Source organism: Salvelinus sp. IW2-2015, linkage group LG20 (genome assembly GCF_002910315.2).
Source record: "Salvelinus sp. IW2-2015 linkage group LG20, ASM291031v2, whole genome shotgun sequence".
In the NCBI taxonomy this organism is placed as follows: Eukaryota; Metazoa; Chordata; class Actinopteri; order Salmoniformes; family Salmonidae; genus Salvelinus; species Salvelinus sp. IW2-2015.
In genome coordinates, this window is record NC_036860.1 from 55,883,204 (window position 1) to 55,904,629 (window position 21,426).

General features: G+C 46.4%; 1 pseudogene; it reads right to left on the reverse strand.

Moving 5' to 3' along the window:
* The window catches only part of LOC111980014 (piggyBac transposable element-derived protein 4-like), a 459,185-nt pseudogene extending 440,523 nt beyond the window's left edge, over positions 1 to 18,662 (reverse strand).
* Between the last annotated feature and the right edge of the window lie 2,764 nt (positions 18,663 to 21,426).

The following is a 21,426-nucleotide window of genomic DNA, read 5'->3' on the forward strand; positions in this document are numbered from 1 at the left end:
AAGGAGAAGGTTGAGTCATGCGTCCTCCTAAACATGACCCGCCAAACCGAGCTTCTTAACACCTGCCCGCTTAATCCTGAAGCCAGCCGCACCAATGTGTCGGAGGAAACACCGTTCAACTGACGGCCGGGGTCAGCCTACAGGCGCCCAGCCCCCACAAGGAGTCGCTAGAGCACGATGAGCCAAGTAAAGCCCCCGGCCAAAACCTTCCCTAATCCGGAGGATGCTGGACCAATTMTGCGCCGCCCTATGGGACTCCCGATCCCGGACAGTTGTGAWACAGCCCGGGATCGAACCCAGGTCTGTAGTGATYACTCTAGACCGCTGCGCCACTCGGGAGTCCACTCCAACTCCTTTTTACTTCAAATTAGTCCTTTTGGAAGTTGTTCTTGGTAAGCCATTCTCATTTCTAATAGGAATATMTAATCAATTCCATATTTAACCTTAAAAATAATTTTAGATGCCATTCACTAGACCACAGACACATCTTTTTGAGTAAAATAGTTGTTAATGGTTTCAACATATACTTGCAATGATGCATATAACAAACACTAGTAATTGTATCTKAATTTTTCTAAATAGATCCCATTTGTATTCCATAAAGCAATTTTAGGAACACATGAATCATTCAGGAACACAAACATTTTCAGGACAGATACTGTAAAGGCCTACGGAAACATGACAGGACCAATAATAGACACATGGATTTTATTGGCATTACTCAAATGGCACCTGCTCGCTAGTTTGTAGTTGCAAACTCTTGAAAAATTACAYCAATTCTCTGCTGTACCACTTTCACTTGTTGTTTCGATATCTGCCTTTGATTGGGCAAGAGTCATTGACAGTAGCTAGATGTGAAAATGAATGGAGGTGAAGAGGAACGATGATTACTCCAGCTCATCTGCCTTGGTCAAGTACAATGAGGATTTCACACACACACACAGAAGCTAAACATCCATACGTCCATAATTGTCAATGGTAATGGTTAAGGAACCACAACATGATGACATGCATGTATAAGTGATTTGTTCAGAACCTTGAGGTAGGATCTTAATTTGATCACCCTGTTGGAGCAGAACTTTCTTGCAATGCAAAAAATGTAAAATTTGTTGTGTATTTTAGGTTTTAAGACACTTCTGAAGTTTGTAATTTCCACTTTGAAATTTCAGACTTAATTTTCCCCTTACGAGAAATGTATCAACCCTMACAAAAAAGTCCATTAATTGTAATCCACATTCAATTTCTGTTGCTGCAGGATTGTRATCCTGCTGTGAGAAGCAGAGTCAAATTAAGATAGAGCACCTTCCGGAAGGTCAAGGACACCAGGGATGAATAGGATACTCCCACATAAGTAAGAAATMAAATCCCTATTCGAATAGCTCCAGAAAAACAGAGCACAAGTAAATCCCAAGTGCGTTTTAGCTGCGTTATTCTTTACCATGGCTTTAGCCATAACAACTGTACTGCAATGGCTCAAATAATAATAATTGAACKCCCATTTATGTATGTTGTAAATAAAAGACATCTGATCATTTAAAATGCTTTTCATTGAGGTCAATACAGTACCTCACAAAAAATATTTTATCTACTGTTATTGCTGTTAGTACATTTACAATGTTCTTAAGGTGTGCAATGACATTTAAAAAGACTGATATAATCATTCACTTCCTGTTTGGTGACATGAATATGGCCTGGCACTGCAGTAAGTGTCATACATATCCAGCTACTGTTAATTGAAATGTATCACCAAGGGCAACACATTCTTCATCCATCTTTAATTCATTCATCGTTACTGTAGGACACTTGGTCTGAAATGATGATAGGCCATATGAAATATTGATCATATTGTCCACTGTGGTTGTTGAAAACACAGTGTACCGCAAATAATTATTCCAATAATGAGTTAGATGGTATCATTTGTCTATGAAATACAGCATTTCTCTCTTCTGGAGTCTAATTTGCATAGAAGAAGAAACCACAGTGAGTAGGACTATGTACTGTACAGTCTAAGAACCTTTGTGAAACACCCGATAAAGTAGTATACCTACATGATATATGGGCCTGATGGCCATGCCGTCAGATGTTCTGCTCTAACAAGAGCTTTTCAACAATCCTGTATTACATCATAATCATTATTTATTTTTACCTCAATGACCTACTGCTAGACTTCTTTGAATAACGCACTTGATTCGTTTTTGCTGAATAACACAGTAGATAAACTTCTAACACAAATGGCTTGTCACAATCTCACACTCATTCAGAGCATGAGACCTATCCTGTCTCACTAAGAGGCCAATTTGTGTTAGCGTCTGTTTCTTAGTACTACCTCCACTTCTTGCTGGGACTTTTCTCTCTCGTGTGTCTTGTATTGAGTTGAATGGTTTAATGTGACACGATTAGTCCTGCTCCATAGAGGATCCATATTTAAAACTGGCTCCTGCATCCATTAATATAAACCTGGCTCCTGCATCCCCATCCAATAAATCGTAGTTAGATTACAGAACAGTGTTAAGAACAATCGTAGTTAGTTAAGCGTCATCAGTTGTAAAGAACAATTCTTATTTTCAATGATGGCCTTGAGGTAAACAAATGTGCTAGTTACCTGCCTTTGTTCCCAGCAGGAAATCAAGTATTAGGTATTATCTTTCTTTGATCTGCTCATATGGTGGATTTGATCTTGCAACCTTTCAGTTACTAGTCCAACGCTCTAACCACTAGGCTACCTGCCACCCCATCCAACTCAAGTACTCTCTCTTTGTTATACAGAGAAAACTTAATATAGAAAACATTTTAATAATTTGTTTTAAAGTTATTAAACACGACATATCACTTCATATCTAGCAAGATATACAGTGGGGTCCGACATTATTGACACCCTTGATAAAGATGAGCAATAATGGCTGTATAAAATAATTCACATACTGATTTACATTATATGCAAAAGGGGGGAAATTATATTTGATCATGTTTTTACCATTACCAATAACAGGGGAGGTTAGCATGTCTTGGGGGTATGATCCTTGAGTCTCTAATTTTCCTCACTCATTCACAATTCATTCAGGATTACCTGTAATCATGGTATGATCTACATTAAAGGGATACTTCAAGATTTTGGCAATGAGGCTTTTTATTTACTTCCCCAGAGTCAGATTAACTTGTGGATACCATTTATATGTCTGTGTCCAGTATGAAGGAAGTTAGTAGTCTTGCGAGCCAATGATAACTAGCGTTAGTACAATGACTGGAAGGCTATGGGTAACGGTAGTTGCACCAGTTAGGCAACTTCCTTCAAACTGCACACAGAGACAAAAATGGTATCCATGAGTTCATCTGACTCTGGGGTAGTAGATAAGGGCATCATTGGAAACATTTAAAGTATACTTTATGTAGAAGTAAGTGCAAAAACATATTTCATTTCATTTCTATTTGGGCGCAAAATAATCTGACACAACCTAAACCGAAAACTGCAATATGGATCAAACAAGTTTGTGGAGTCACAAGCTTAATGTAGTTGGCAAAACAAAGGTTATACAGATCCCGGGCCACCACAGACAGTTTTATATTTTAGGACTTGGGCAGTTTACAAACATTCAAAAATTAACGCGAGACAAAAGACAAGATTTAGTCCCAAGATGAAGTCCCAGCTGCTGGTGAGGTGAACAAGAAGGCTGTCACAGCCAGTAGGTTGCCCGTCTGTTGGCACATGCTGCCTTGCCACTTGGTACAGGGTGAAAGAACAGAGCAGGGGTRAGGGAGAGCATTCTCTAGGAAACACACAAACACTCAGTCCAGGAATTGACCATTGCTTATCTGGTCAATAGCAGGTGTTGTGCAACATAGCACTCATCATTCGGCTCAGTCTTCCATCCCCCTCCAGGCATCAGTGTGGCTTGGTTGCAGATACGTACTGTAACAAGGCAGCTGCGTAGCATGGCGGATGCGTAGCATGGCGGACGCGTAGCATGGCGGACGCGTAGCATGGCGGCCGCGTAGCATGGCGGATGCGTAGCATGGCGGATGCGTAGCATGGCGGCTGCGTAGCATGGCGGACGCGTAGCATGGCGGACGCGTAGCATGGCGGACGCGTAGCATGGCGGACGCGTAGCATGGCGGACGCGTAGCATGGCGGTGGCGCCTTAACATCCAGTCATAGGCTGCGGTTCAAACTCGTAAAAAACACACCCTCATCCACTTACCCTCGCCTTATGCCCTTGGGGGAATCCCCATCACCATCTTGGAGTGTAGTCGAAATGATTAGCCAAGCAAGAGAGGTTTGCAACGTAACACGGAACCCAGACCGGCTGCGCGTGTGCGCTATCGTGCATAAATGTATTTTGTCCCCCTACACCAAACGTGACCACGACACGTAGGTTAAAATATCAAAACAAACTCTGAACCAATGACATTCATTTGGGGACAGGTCGAAAAGCATTAAACACGTATGGCAATTTAGCTAGTTAGCTTGCACTTGCTAGCTAATTTGTCCTATTTAGCTAGCTTGCTGTTGCTAGCTACCTGAAATGCACAAGGTCCTCTACTCCGACAATTAATCCACACATAAAACGGCCAACCGAATCGTTTCTAGTCATCTCTCCTCCTTCCAGACTTTTTCATCTTTGAACTTATATGGTGATTGGCATCGACACTTTTACCACGACAACCGGCAAACCGGGTACCTGCTTCTGTAAACCAATGAGGAGATGGGAGAAAGGAGTTCTATTTTAGCCCTTGGCATCGCAGACGCTCGTTGGCGCACGTGAGCAGTGTTTGTACAATAATTGAATAACATGGATTTCAAAATTMATTTTGCGACGCTCGCGCACGCGACGTGTCCGGTCTAGTCAGCATGTAAGCCCCTCAGCGCTCGTTTTTAGTCGAGTTTCCGAGTGTACAATTCACTTTGGGGCCTGACACTCRCCATAAATCAATTCYTGACGATTGTACATCCACTAAGAAAAYTCTGCCAAAACTTTAACCTCACACTTGTATGTTGACTGCATATGGAGTTAAGTAAAAACCAATGAGTGTGCATTAATAAGTGCTATTAATGCACACGACGGCACAAACATGTCTCTTAAATGTTTTMGGAAATTGTAGAAATAAAACATTTTCTTTCTTCAGAAGTTCCAGCTAGGCAGGCTAARGTTATTTAGCTAATTCATTTTCTAGTTATCATACAGTAGGTGTATATTAATAATMATATATTTAATGTAAGTAGACATGCAATCATAATTGACTGTAGTGCATATAAAGCACTGAAAACACAATCATCGCGGGATGAACGAGTGACGAATTTCCTGGCAAGGGTGGTCCATTTAAAAATCATTCCTTCCTCCCTCGCCCATTGCCCTGCAAGTGTATACTCGTCAGACGTCATTAAACGTCATCAGAAGTGCCCACTTAATTTGAGGTATGAAGGGATAGGGTGTGGCTTTTATGTGTTTGGACTGCAGCCAGAGTCGATGTTCTCAACAGCTGCTGCAAGTTGTCGTGTTCTTCTTCAGTGGAGTTTAACAGCAGTTGGCATCCAATATGTTGCATTACCGCCCCCAACTGAACTATAGTATAAATCCCTTACACTGAGATACAAAATGGGAAAGGGGGAAATATAAAAAATGATGTTTAAATTACCCTACACTCATTAAAACCCACCATCTTATTCCACTACTTTGACCCTATCNATATATTTAATGTAAGTAGACATGCAATCATAATTGACTGTAGTGCATATAAAGCACTGAAAACACAATCATCGCGGGATGAACGAGTGACGAATTTCCTGGCAAGGGTGGTCCATTTAAAAATCATTCCTTCCTCCCTCGCCCATTGCCCTGCAAGTGTATACTCGTCAGACGTCATTAAACGTCATCAGAAGTGCCCACTTAATTTGAGGTATGAAGGGATAGGGTGTGGCTTTTATGTGTTTGGACTGCAGCCAGAGTCGATGTTCTCAACAGCTGCTGCAAGTTGTCGTGTTCTTCTTCAGTGGAGTTTAACAGCAGTTGGCATCCAATATGTTGCATTACCGCCCCCAACTGAACTATAGTATAAATCCCTTACACTGAGATACAAAATGGGAAAGGGGGAAATATAAAAAATAATGTTTAAATTACCCTACACTCATTAAAACCCACCATCTTATTCCACTACTTTGACCCTATCTCATCTTACCCCAGACTAACAACCTGAGAAGACAGGACACTAAGCAGACAGAAGTTTTTCTTTTTCTCCTCATGTGTGTTTTCTGGAAGACCARAACCCAAAAAGGTGTATTGAAGGGTTGAAAAAACAAGGTAAAAAGAAAATCCAAACYTGATTGAGAAAACTTAATCCACCCAAATAAAAATAGTACATTGACAAAACCAAAAGAAATCTGCCTTTTCAGGCTCTAGGGCCTGYGAGGGTGGTACGGCTTGTGACAATARTCCATGCAACTCCTCCACCAAGAAATCTTTCAGTCCCAGGAAACGCGCCGCTGCATCCATAATGATATCTATTTTCCTGGACCTTCTCTCCACCTGGGCAGTGCCATTAATCACCATAGCTACAAAGTCTACCTTCTTAACCTTTAAAATATCTGGGTCCTGCTGGTGAAAGGCAACCCCTATAGCTTGCAGTGAAAGCCAATCAACCACCGTGGACTCTTCAGGAGCACCATTCAAACCCTAAACCCTTAACAGCCGCTGCATATGAAATGCTTTGGACAGCTCTGACTTTGGCCACCTCATTCTCTTTCACCCTTGTTAGGCATTCCAAAGACGTGGCTCAATTTTCCCCACCACAATTGCAACATGTCACACTTTCATCACTTTTAAAACACATGACATTATCTTTTCCACAACTTGGACATCTCTGCTTCTCCCTTCTGCAAACACTTGAAACATGTTCTGTCACGACTTCCACCGAAGGTAGTTCCTCTCCCTGTTCGGGCGGCGCTCGGCGGTTGGCGTCGCTGGCCTACTAGCCATCACCGATCCTTTTTTCCTTTTCTGTTTGTTTTGTCTTTGGTTCTTTCACACCTGGTTTAATTTGCCTTAATTTCTGTGTGTATGTATTTACCCTGTTGCCTGCCTAGGTTTGTGTGGGATTGTTTTATCTTGTGATGTAGTTCGGTAAGGTTGTGCCTATTTTTTTGTTTCACGCATTTAAATAGAGTGTGTTATTTAGGAGCTTTGTTTGTTTCTCCTTGCGTGAGTAACGGGTGTCTCTGTTGTCGAGGACGTTTGACTTTTGGATTGTGCCATACCTGTATTTGGTGGACTTGCCTATTAAAGTACGCATCTCAGACATCTCTGCTCTCCTGCGCCTGACTCCTTCACCTACCTCCTAACGCAACATTGTCACAGAATCCCGCACCCGATCGATGGAGTCAGCAGMAGCTGACGAGCTCCGAACATCTATGGAGGAGRGCGTTCAACACCACACGGCAGTGTTACACCGGCTGGGGACCGCGATGGATCAGGTGATGGCGACAATGGAAAGATGGGAGAGAGGTGGCCTTCCTACACCTCCACCAGCCACACTCCAGCCAGTACCACAACCCTCTCCTTCATTGCCTGGTCCCAGTGGTATTCGACTCGCACTCCCAAGGGAGTATGATGGGACGGCGGCCGGTGTGCCAAGGGGTTCTTACTCCAAGATGGAGTTTAACCTGGCAACACGTTGCACCGGCTCTTCGGGAGTGAGAGCGTGAAACGCCCTCGGTCTCCTGATCTCAGGCAAAAAGACGACTGGAGTGGGCCCAACGCGGTATGGAACGATCCAGATGCGGCAGAGGACCACTACCAAGAGTGGGCATGAAGCGGCTGTTCCATCTAGGCAGGAGAAGAGGAGTGGCACAGGACTTTCGCCCTAGAGTTCCGGACCTTGGCAACGAGCGCGGGATGGAAGCCAGGGCCCTGAGCGATTCATATAGGTGAGTTGCGACGAGGACGGCCGTGGAGGAAGCTGCCTGTAGAGACAGCCATCCTCTCCTTGTACCAGTGATAGACATGTCCATTTCGGGTTTGGACAACTTGTGGCGACCCGCGGACGTCCGGATCGGGTCCCGTCAGTTTCCTCCCCAGCCCCTCCACTCCAACGCCCATGGAGCTAGGAGGTGCTGCAGCGAGGGAGACTCGGAGGCAGGAGGGCCCTTTCTGTACCAGCTGTGGTCGTAGAGGGCACACTGTGCTCGGTGGGCTTGGAGGGGTTCCTTCGGGGAGGTCCGAGACGCAGGCCGAGCACTGCTCACGGGGACACCCCAGGTTGAGTCGGCACAGAGGCTACCCAGAGCCCCTGTTGTCACATGGTAAGTGGTGTAGTAGTTCCTTTGCCTGAATTTGTCCGCCATCATTCCGCCGCATAAGAGGCGCTAGTAGAAATTGCAGGCGGCAGCAAGGGGACAATGAGTTATGGAGACCGCGGTTTGCGCAGGTATTTGGAGGGACCACGCCCTTGTTCGAGATTAGATAAATCCTTCCCCATGGCACGCCTTAGATAGCCGAACCATTAGGGTCCCAGAATGCGAGTCAGGGAGGCCAACGGCTCCACTGGCATGGTTAACGCAGGAGGGTCAAGAGGAGAGAATTAGTCCGTTGTCCTCATTGATTCTCCTGCGTTTCCGTGTGTGGCTGGAAGATCCCGTGAGGTATGGGCCCGTGCAAAACCGAGATTTCACAGTGGGCAGACAGAAGGGCTCATAAGAGGGGATATCAGAGGAAGTGCTACAGGCAGGGTGTCTTAGGGTTATCCGCATCGGTGAACGATAGAGAACAGAGAGAGAAGAGACAGAGAGAGAGAGTAGAGAGGAGTAGAGAGCAGACAGAGTGGTAGACAAGGTAGACAGAAGACAGGAACCGCAGAGAGAGCTTCTGGACTGTAGAATGCGGCTGGCAGCCCAATGCCTTCCTAATGATTCCGTCCACACGGTGCCATGTTGGCTCCAACAATCAAGGTAAGATTTCATTGGATTCCACTCTGCCTCTTAATGAGAGTTCCACCGACAAATTCTCACACCTGTCGCGCAGTTGCCTTAGCAATAATGATTGATGCCGAGCATTCTGAGGCTACCATGCCCTTCTTGTAAAAAGGACAATGCTACGCGCTATATTACCACTGTCCATCTGAGGCGGATCTTGCGTCAAATCGCCGGTGAGACCAAGCAGTACGCCACACTCCACCAGGTAGTCTCCCGTCGCTATGCTGTCAAGCAAGGATTGAGAAGACGCGTGGCTATGTAGACATATGCTCTGATCTCTGGTGACGCATAGGGGTACCTCTTCATTCGGACCTCACACTCACTGCCTCTCCCTCGAGGTTTCTCTATATTCATACGATCAGAAGGAGGGCCGGTCCTGCGTCCGTGGTCAGTTGGCATATAGAGGTCTAAATTCATGGTACAGTTACCCTGTACATGCCTTCTCATGCCACGGCGATTGAGTCATTTCTATCGAGGGAGCACGGCTTTTTTTCACAAACTGGATCTCAGGAGCGTGTATACTTGGTGCGTTTCCGGATGGGAGATGAGTGATAGACAGCGTTTAGTACCGACATCCGGCTCATTATGAAGTCCGCTCGTCTGCGTACGGGTTGAGAATTGCTCCAGCCAATCTTCAAATTCTTTTGTAGACAAGATTCTCAGGGACCCTGCACGGAGCAGTGTGTGGTGGGTCTTATACGATGACATTCTGATCTATTCCGCTCACAATACTCGTCGCGCATATGTTATCTGGTGCGCAAAGGTACTTGGGGCGACTGTTGGAGCATGAACCTGTAACGCTTCAATGGCTGAGAAATGCTTGTTCTTCAAACAGGCCGTCTCCTTCCTTGGGTATCACATTTCCACATCAGGGTTGGTGATGGAGTGTGACCGCATTGCAGCCGTGCGTAATTGGCCGACTCCAACCACAGTAAAGGAGATGCAGCGGTTTTTAGGGTTTGCCAACTACTACCGGAGGTTTATCCGGGSTTTTGGGCAGGTGGCTGCTCCCATTACGTCACTGCTGAAGAGGGGGCCGGTGAGTCTGGGGTGGTCGGCTGAGGCGGACAGAGCTTTTGGTCGCCTGAAGGCCCTGTTTACCTCGGCTCCCATGCTGGCGCATCCGGATCCCTCTTTGGCATTCATAGTGGAGGTGGACGCGTCAGGCTCTACAGTTGGTTTTGCAGTGGGTGGAGGAAGTCAAGCCAGACAGAGTAGTTATTTGCTTTGACTTATGTGTAGTGTTGATGAGTCTGCAGTCCTTTACGTAGCAGACAAGACCTGCTGTATGAGGTACTACAAACCCATGGCAGGCTTAGACAGATGGGAATACAGACAAGGTTTACTTGGGTCCCAGCCCATGTGGGGGTGGTGGGAAACGAGGCAGCTGATGTACTGGCTAAACAAGTACACCACTTAGTAGTGGGGATGTTGCACCTCTACCTTGCTACCTTGCAGATGAGCCAAGGAGGAGGACAGATGAGAACAGCAGGCCAGTGGAGCATCTAGGGGCAAATGGTAGGGAGGATGATGATTTACCCCATTAGCTTGTTTGTTTGTTTTGGCTCTGTATTCCAGCACTTTGGATTTGAAATTTAACAATGACTATGAGGTTAAGGTGCAGACTGMCAGCTTTAATTTGAGGGTATTTTCATTCATATTGGGTGAARTGTTTAGAAATTACAGCAATTCTTGTAAATAGTCCCCCCATTTTAGGTGATAAAAAATAATGGGACAAATTCACTTATATCAAATCAAYTTTTACTGGTCACGTACACATATTTAGCAGATGTTATTGCGGGTGTAGCAAAATGTTTATTAAAGTATTAAAAAGTTAAGTATTTGGTCTAGGGATGTACAATATATTGGTGAACAAATCAAAATCGGCCGATATTAGCTAAAAATGCCAACGTCGGTATCGGCCTGATGTCTAGTTTAACGGCGATGTTAAAAACCAATGTCAAAGCTACCGTGCATACCTACATAACGTAGATAAATTATGTAATGACGGCACATATAATTTTGCGCTACACGTGCGACACAGTATTCCTAACTTAGCCTACAATGTCTGCTGTGCGGATCGAGCAGTCAAGAAGTCGAGCAGTCATTTGAAAGAGTAAGAATTTCAGCGGGACAACTCAAAGCCGTATTCCATTAAAGCCAAGATAATGGAATTCATTCCCCTTGACAATCAACCCTTCTCTGTCGTGGGTGATGTTGGCTTTCGCTGACTGGTCAAGCACCGGTACAACTTACCAAGTGCGTTATTTTTCACTGTTACTGTTACACAGTAATAGCATCACTGCTATTAGCTTCATGACATACATACTATGGAACACCGTTTGGGTCTTTGCGTGTCAACAAAGATACAGTAGCACTTTCAAAGCTGTACAAAAAAAAAGTCTGCAAACAAGCAAATACCGGCCCCAAACGATGTGTTTACAATACCGCTGTTACGAATCCCTTTGGCTCTACAGTCTAGGGGTGATGGCAACGAGACCCGTAACATAACTCATGCAAATTATAACAGTGAAAAAGTAACAGTGAGAACAAAAACCACAGACAACTTAAATCTACCGCCAAACACAGGGTTTATTTTTAAACACACGGTAAAGGGGGGCGGGAAGAGGGGCTGAGCTGGACCCAAGGAAATAAATAATACATATCCAAAAACACCCCTAAGCTAGACTAGCCTGCTTTAAGAACAGCTAGCTAACTAACCAAAAATACAGTGGGTGGTCCACACAGTTCTAACTAGGGTATTTAGACAAAGTTWACCTACGGGTAGTGTATGCCCATGGGCGACTTGTCTTGGTACCCCCTTTTCCCACCAACAAACAAACAGTCATGAAGAACAACAATACATACTCACATAATTCCGGACAAATGTGACATGTAGGAACAAAAACCAAAAGAGAGCTCAATAAAAAGAGAGAGAGCGAGAGAGAGCGAGAGAGAGCGAGAGAGAGCGCGAGAGAGTGCGAGAGAGCGCGAGAGAGCGCACGAGAGAGAGATTGAGACACAGAGAGATCGAGCTCCAGAGAAAACAACTGACTGGGTTTTTAAACCAAGGGAAAGGGGATGTGATAGGGTAAGGGAAAAGGAGCAGGTGTCTTCTGATTAGCGACTGCTTGGTGACTGATAATTYCCATCTGTGAGYGGAGAAGGAGAGAAAATAAATACACACACAGGATACTTGTATCCGTAACAACCGCGTTGGTAATAAAGCATCATTTGTTRGACCGCAACTTCTGGGGTCGATAGCTTTAGCTTGGTACCTAGCTAGCATCAACACAACCAGCCTGAAAACAATGACCAGTAGAAACTGCTGTCATTATCATTATGATTTAGGAATCCTTGTGAGTAAGTATTGTTTGCTTATTGAAATTGAACTTCAGTTCAGGAAAATAAATAGCTAGCCAGCTACTTAACCCTGTTGCCCAAAGCTAACGTTATAAGAAGCCAGCTAYCTTCATCTGGCTAGTGAGGCTCGACCGGACCGGGTTATGTGTTGTGAAGCTACCCACAATAACGATTAGGCACAATAGTGGAATTTGCGGTTTGCCTTTAAAATAACAGTATGTCATTGACAGTGATGCAAATTAATACAAATAGTAGAATTATGCCATACTTTTATTTTAAAGGCTAACCGCATAGTCCACTATTGTGACTAATCCTTATTGTGGCTAGCTTCACATAGATGGGTCTGACCACCATTAATCAAATAAGAACTGTCTTATAAATTAGAGTTATTTTAGATGATGACACCTAGCTATATAGTTACCTGAGCTAGTTTTTGGGGAAGAACATTGTTTGCATTTTTTCATGACCAGCACTGTAGGTGTGCGAGACTATTTTACCAGCGTCATAGCATATGTATCGATGACTCGTTGTGACATATGAAATGCGAGTGATAGTGTAATCAGTGTGTAATAACTACGTAAAAAATGTATGAACGCATTAAATTATTATGTGACATGCAGTCATATTCAGGTCCTGATTGGTCAACAAGCTTATTTGACAGGTCAAATAGTGGTATTTGACACGTCAAATAGTGTTGACGTGTATCTTTTTTGACACGCAACCAAACGGCGTTCCATAGAGACCCTGGTTGAGAAGGAAATGACTGAACAAATGAACCACGAAACAGCACAGCAAGTAAGTGAAATAAATAGGTTTTGATTATGCTTTACTGGTAATGGGGACATACGTAAATGCCAGCAAAATTACTTTTTGGTCAGTGTGGTGTGTGTGTGTGTAACCTTTATTTAACTTGGCAAGTCAGTTAAGAACAAATTCTTATTTACAATGATGGCCCGGACGACGCTGGGCCAATTGTGCGCCGCCCTATGGGACTCCCAATCACGGCCGGATGTGATACAGCCTGGATTCAAACGAGGGACTGTAGTGACGCCTCTTGCACTGAGATGCAGTGRCTTAGACCGCTGCGTCTGTGTGTTAACTATTTAACTGTACTAGAATCCTTAAAAGGCCGCTAAAATTTTAAATATCGGTTATTGGTATCAGTATCCGTTTTTTTGGCATGGAAAACATTGGATATCGGTAAAGGCCAAAAATGTAATATCGATGCATCACTAATTTGGTCCCATATTCATAGCACACAATGACTACATCAAGCTTGTGACTCTACAAATTTGTTGGATGTTTTAATATTGTGTGGTTCCCAGTTTCAAACAAAGNAGTCCACTATTGTGACTAATCCTTATTGTGGCTAGCTTCACATAGATGGGTCTGACCACCATTAATCAAATAAGAACTGTCTTATAAATTAGAGTTATTTTAGATGATGACACCTAGCTATATAGTTACCTGAGCTAGTTTTTGGGGAAGAACATTGTTTGCATTTTTTCATGACCAGCACTGTAGGTGTGCGAGACTATTTTACCAGCGTCATAGCATATGTATCGATGAKTCGTTGTGACATATGAAATGCGAGTGATAGTGTAATCAGTGTGTAATAACTACGTAAAAAATGTATGAACGCATTAAATTATTATGTGACATGCAGTCATATTCAGGTCCTGATTGGTCAACAAGCTTATTTGACAGGTCAAATAGTGGTATTTGACACGTCAAATAGTGTTGACGTGTATCTTTTTTGACACGCAACCAAACGGCGTTCCATAGAGACCCTGGTTGAGAAGGAAATGACTGAACAAATGAACCACGAAACAGCACAGCAAGTAAGTGAAATAAATAGGTTTTGATTATGCTTTACTGGTAATGGGGACATACGTAAATGCCAGCAAAATTACTTTTTGGTCAGTGTGGTGTGTGTGTGTGTAACCTTTATTTAACTTGGCAAGTCAGTTAAGAACAAATTCTTATTTACAATGATGGCCCGGACGACGCTGGGCCAATTGTGCGCCGCCCTATGGGACTCCCAATCACGGCCGGATGTGATACAGCCTGGATTCAAACGAGGGACTGTAGTGACGCCTCTTGCACTGAGATGCAGTGRCTTAGACCGCTGCGTCTGTGTGTTAACTATTTAACTGTACTAGAATCCTTAAAAGGCCGCTAAAATTTTAAATATCGGTTATTGGTATCAGTATCCGTTTTTTTGGCATGGAAAACATTGGATATCGGTAAAGGCCAAAAATGTAATATCGATGCATCACTAATTTGGTCCCATATTCATAGCACACAATGACTACATCAAGCTTGTGACTCTACAAATTTGTTGGATGTTTTAATATTGTGTGGTTCCCAGTTTCAAACAAAGTTTGATGTGCCCCACAGCGGACCTCAGTTATCCACCGACTCCGTAATATGAAACAGTTGATGAATATTAAAGGTTATGTGATTCATGGCATACAAACCTGGGGACTTCTGTGAGAAAAGGTTCTCAACAATGAATTTGCTCTCAACAGGTAATTTGGACTTATTGATTCTAGAAGCAGCAAGTCAATACCTTTAACTAGAAGCAGAAAGTGCCTTAGATCATTGGAAGAATACCATTAACACAAATGAGTGAGTAAAACAAAAGCCTGTTTCTTCATTCAGAAGCTTTTCAGATAATGACCTTGGAGTTGCACTTTTTAGTAATTTAGTAGACACTTATCCAGAGCAACTTAAATTAGTGAGTGCATGCATTTTTCATACTTTCCCAAACTGATCTTCCGTGGGAATTGAAACCACCACTCTTGCATTGCAAATGCCATGGTCTACCAACTGAGCCACAAAGGTTTTATTCTTTGGAGGTATTACACTATTCAACCGTTTGTCAACATGACCAACTTTTCTTCCACTGTACCATGGGGAAATATAATGTCAGAGTCAAACCACAAGTTTGTCATCTAAAAGTTGGGGACTTTTATCTCCCTCAACAACTTTAAACATCTGCTATCTGAGCAGCTAACCGATCGCTGCAGCTGTACATAGTCCATCGGTATATAGCCRACCCAATTTACCTACCTCACCCCCATACTGCTTTTATTTATTTACTTTTCTGCTCTTTTGCACACCAGTATCTCTACTTGCACATGATCATCTGATGATTTATCACTCCAGTGTTAATCTGCTAAATTGTAATTATTCGATTTATTGCCTGCCTAACTATAACCCTGTCAGAACTATGTGAGCACGCTGGATCTTAAATAAAGGGCATCTCAGTAATAACAATGTGTATAGGCCATATGGACATCTTGGATGATTTGAAATCAGAATTCCATGTCAATGAAATATTGTTTACATCAAATAATGCTTTGAAAGTTTTGTATTGTTTACAATCAAATGTTTTCCTCAGATTTGTTCTGTCTATTGCAATGATATGTGATAAAACCAGACAGATTGCTATTCTTAAACATGTCACGTAACTGTTCCTTCATTGGAATTACAATGACAGTGTGTCCGACCTTGTCTCTGTATGGCAAGAACTGAATGTAGATTTTATTGGTAGGACCTATGTATGTAGAAAATTCTGGGCAAACTAAATAAAACTCCACTATACCCGTACATACCTTGAAAAATGTTCTGAACAGGTACTTTGTGGTAGGCAGGTTGGAGTTTGGCATCAATGAACAGAGAAACATAAACAGCCCTTGCAGAGCAAGCCATAACAGATTGAATTGTACAACAAAACACATGATGAGAACAATAGCACCACCAACAGTAAGGCCTGATGCGGCAAAGAGTGTTTTATCATATTCCTCTAGCTCTTGTTCGTCTGAAGGGTCTTCATCAGTGTCCGTATCTTCAAATGTTGCCTGAAATTAAATTATGCCAAGTATAGTGTGAGACTGAGTGCCAAGAAGCAGTTACATTATCTTATCTAAATAATYTAGAAACCTTACTCTCCACTGTATGAGCTAGTATATGTTAAGTATGTGAAAGGGTAGCCTCATTAGCCATTCGTTTCATTCATTTCAAGTAATTTTGTAGTTGTAGTAAATCCACAAGAAGATATTCACAAGGTTAGACGAAGCAAAAATTCAACCTACCTGGCCATCATCACCCATGTCTTCATCATTGTCAAAGTCTAGTCCGGTATTCCCGAGGTTCCCCTGAAACAAAGGAGGACAGATTGTGTCAATAAACTTAAGGACTATGTGTCTTTTGAGGGTAAGTCAAGCGTGTCTAGATAATGTTATCAGGCCCTGATGATTAGTTGGGCCTACCTTGTTCTCACGTTCTATTCCTTCATCATGGTCCAAGTTCAGTTGGGCATTCACATGGTTCCCCTGAAACAAATGAGGGCAGACTGTGTCAGCACACTTAACCCTCCCGTCGTCCTCATATTGTGTCTAGTCCCCGCGTCCTCCGGGTCACCCTGTCCCGTCCTGGCTAAAGGCCCAATGTGCGCAAGTGTGACAGTATGCGTGTGAACAGCCTTTGCAGATGTATTTCTTACACCTGCAGCACACCGTGTGTGTCTTGGAGTCCTTCTTGGGTGGGCAGAGCTGACACCTCTTCCTCTTACTTGCCCCGGTGGCCGGGGCAGCGAGCGGGCTCCTCGCGCTGTGGATCACGAGCCGCCGCCGTAGCACTCTGTAGGACTTTGAGTGCTGAGGCCGCTTCGTTGCCGGGGGAGATGCTGCCTTCTTTGGATCAGCGGCTTCACAAGTGCCTTTCCAGCTTGCTCGAGGAACACCCTGCGCTTGTTCGCCTTGCGAGGCATGCAGTCAGGCTTGATCTCTCTCGCCATATGCACAATAGGCGTGTAGGAGGAGACACGTCGAGGATGTTGTGGAAGACGACCCAGGGGCCCCAGCGGGCGTCATCGTCCTGCAGCTGTAGGTGCGACCACCTTGTCTAGGTTGTCCATGGTCGCCCTTGGTTGTAGTAGCACATTCTGTTTTTCTTTGGCCAGGTAGGCACTAGAGTGGCGGTGGGCACGTGAAGGCAAACCCTGGGGAGGACAGGACTGTCTGCCCTTGGACTCGAGCAGCGCGGGCGGGAGCTCGGCTTGTTCTTTCTCACGTGCCCCACCATGGTGCAGTTCTCTCGAGGAGCCGCTGGCCCTGTTCGTAGGAGGTGAAGAAGTTGTAACAGGTAACGTTGCGAACCGCTCAGTCCCGTTGTCAGGTCGAGGACGACGCGCATCCCCTGGTTCTTCTCGGGGCCTCCGCTGGCCGCCTTGCCGGTGTACACTTGCATCTTCCAAGCGTAGCTGGACTTGGCGTCGCAGGCCACCTACGACTTGATGCCGTATTTCGCCGGCTTGCTGGGGATGTACTGACGGAAAGGAAAGCGGCCTTTTGGAAAGGGGAGAAGAGATTAGCCTCGTTACTGTCTCATTGGGGCCAACGGCCTTTTGTGTTACACACGCTGCTACTGCTGCCACAGCCGCTGCCACAGCCGCTGCTGCTACAGCCGCTACAGCTACTACCTCTCTATAGACACACACGCACGTAGACACACACACGCACGCACGCACGCACGCACAGTACCTCTGAACGGGACCAGTTGCTCGTCCACCATCACGTCAGGCCCCGGGTTGTAGAGGGCCGGCAATCGCGCCTCCCACAGGTCCCAGACCTCTCGGATGGCTGCGAGTTTGTCCGTGGCGAGTCTTGCGGGTCTCGACTGGAGGTCATCGAATCGCAGCAGCCTCGAGTACCTGTGAAAGACCTTGAGCGGCATGGTGGCTCGGAACACGGTCCTGCCGCTCTCGGCGTCCCACTGGCTGGCCGCGGCCTCGCCTCGGGACCTGTAGACGCCCGCTAGGATCAGCAGCCCTACATAGGCACGCAGGTCCGTGGCGTCCACGGGTCGCCAGCCGTCACCGTATTTTCTAGCTCCGTGCAGGTTCGTCATTTCCACAATTATCCTTTCTATCGCCGGTGTGACAAACAGGTGGAAGGCGGACGCGATGTCGCGCGCCTGGGTTGCGGCGTAGGCCGTGGGGCCCGGAGTCTCGTCGGGCCCTGCGGTGGCGGCCGTAGGCCATGGGGGACCATTCGATTTTGCCGTTTTTCGACAGCAACGGCATCTCCCTTTGGTCCGGCGCCGAGGAGATCTCTTCCTCGCGTTGGTCCTCGCACTCGTCCTCGGGGGCTTCCTCGGGCTCTTCCTCAGAAGAGGCAGGAGAAGCTTCGTCGACCTGGTGGCGCTCTGGGTTGTATTCCTCCCCGTCTTCGTCTTCCGAAACCTCTTCCTCCTCGGAATCTGAGTTGTCTTCTCCGTCCACGCTGGACAAGATCTGTTCTAGAACCTGCGCGGCCGTAAAACGCACGGCCATGGCCGCTCGGCTCCTCTGATCGGGTCCACTGAGCGGCGGGGAAGAGCGCACTTGGCACGGGTGGGGCGCCGGTCACTTTGTGTGTGTGTGTGTGTGTTGTGTGTGTGTGTGTGTGTGTGTGTGTGTGTGTGTGTGTGTGTGCCGCTGACAATATTAGTATCCTCTCTATGGCCGGACACCAAGACCTGAAAATGCACAGAGCTCGCTTGCGCGCGTGTGTGTAGCCGTGTCAGTTGACCCACCCCACCCGAGCCACAATAACACTTGGCTGTTCTCTTCTAGCACACAGCGGAGGCATGTCTGTCCTGTGTAGTGCTGGCTGGGTCGCTCTGACCCACCGAGCACAGAGCACAGAGCGGGGAGCACAGAGCGGGAGCCACGGGCAAACTCCGCACACTTGCAGACTCTCTACACTCAACCGCATACGCCTCCGCAGTGGCTGGCTGGGTCGCTCTGACCCACGAGCAAGAAGCACAGAGCACAGAGCGGGGAGACACACGCAACCTCGCCACACTCGCAGACTCTCTACACTCAACGGCATACGCCTCGCCAGTGGGTGGCAGGTCGCTCTGACCCACGAGCACACAGCGGAGCATGTCTGACCGTGTGTAGTAGCTGGCTGGGTCGCTCTGACCCCGAGCACAGAGCACAACAATAACACTTGGCTGCTCTCTAGCACACAGCGAGCATGTCTGGACCTGTGTAGTGGCTGGCTGGGTCGCTCTGACCCACGAGCACAGAGCACAAGGCGGAGCCCTGGAAACACAGGGCCTGGGTCGCTCTGACCCACGAGCACACAGCGGAGCAGTGGACCTGTGTAGTGGCTGGCTGGGTCGCTCTGACCCACGAGCACAGGGCACAGAGCGGGGCCCTGGAAACACAGGGCCTGGGTCGCTCTGACCCCGCAGCACAGAGGGGAGCCACGCGCAAACTCGCCACACTCGCAGACTCTCTACACTCAACGGCATACGCCTCTCCAGTGGCTGGCAGGGTCGCTCTGACCCACGAACACAGCGGAGCATGTCTGGACCTGTTGAGTGGCTGGCTGGGTCGCTCTGACCCACAGAGCACAACAATAACACTTGGCTGCTGTCTAGCACACAGCGGAGCATGTCTGGACCTGTGTAGTGGCTGGCTGGGTCACTCTGACCCACGAGCACAGAGCACAGAGCGGAGACCCTGGAAACACAGGCCTGGGTCGCTCTGACCCACGAGCACAGAGCGGGGAGCGACGCGCAAACTCGCCACACTCGCAGACTCTCTACACTCAACGGCATACGCCTCGCCAGTGGCTGGCAGGGTCGCTCTGACCCACGAGCACACAGCGCAGCATGTCTGGACCTGTGTAGTGGTTGGCTGGGTCGCTCTGACCCACGAGCACAGAGGGGAGCCCTGGAAACAACAGGGCCTGGGTCGCTCTGACCCACGAGCACAGAGCGGAAGCGACGCGCAAACTCGCCACACTCGCAGACTCTCTACACTCAACGGCATACGCCTCGCCAGTGGCTGGCAGGGTCGCTCTGACCCACGAGCACACAGCGCAGCATGTCTGGACCTGTTTGTAGTCGTGGTGGGTCGCTCTGACCCACGAGCACAGAGCGGGAGCCCTGGAAACACAGGGCCTGGGTCGCTCTGACCCACGAGCACAGAGCGGGGAGCCACGCGCACACTCGCCACACTCGCAGACTCTCTACACTCAACGGCATACGCCTCGCCAGTGGCTGGCTGGGTCGCTCTGACCCACGAGCACAGAGCACAGAGCGGGAGCCCTGGAAACACAGGGCCTGGGTCATTCTGACCCACCGAGCACAGAGCACAGAGCGGGGAGCCCTCCACACACAGGACCTGGGTCACCCTGACCCGAGGACCACGGGAGGTTTAAGGCTTTGAGGACTATGTGCCTTTTGAGGAAAACTCAAGTGTGTCTAGTTAGTGTTATCAGGACCTGATGATTAGCTGAGCCTACCTGGTTCTCACATTCTATTCCTTCATCATGGTCCAAGTTTAATTGGGTATTCACAACGTTCGTCTGAAACAAAGTAGAGGGGACAGTGTCAGCACAGTTTTGCTAGCAAACTTGTGAAAACCTAGTGTGTCTAACGTTACCTGGCTATTGTCGTCCACATCATACTGGTCTAAGTTCAATTGCGCATGCGCACAATTCTCCTACAACAAATAAGAATTTTATTCAACGATAGATTCAGCACTAAAGATAGGCAAGCTAGCTAGCTAGCGTTACTTACATCGCCTCATCGATACCTTATAGTTGACTTAGGTACCTCTGAGACAATATGGTCCCAGAGGTACTGTTTATACCTTGCCGATGTTGAATTAGAGCTAGCTAGCGAAGTAGAAAATGCACAACACCAAAATAAAAGTAACGGTAGCTAAACATTTAAAAATAAGGAAACTTTGAGTGCTAGAGCGGTCCTTAAGAGTCATTTCCAAGCCTTGATGAAGCAGTTGCTCAGCGATGCTCGTGAGGTGTGATTTTTAAGGACTGCACGAGAGCACAACGTTTGAAAATAAATCTTTGTAAAAAGAAATTGCCATTCACTTCGTAAAGGATGATCGTTAAACATTAGCTAGAAGAACTGAAACCAAGAAAACAACAAAGATAGCATATTTAGCTATATCTTTTTTATCGGAAGTCACTTTGGAGATACTCAGTTGTTGGAGACATGCGGAACGTTGGGTTTGTACCTGCAACTTTGTAGCCAAACGTAAAACAAAAAAAATCGTAATGTTAGTTAGCTAACGTTAA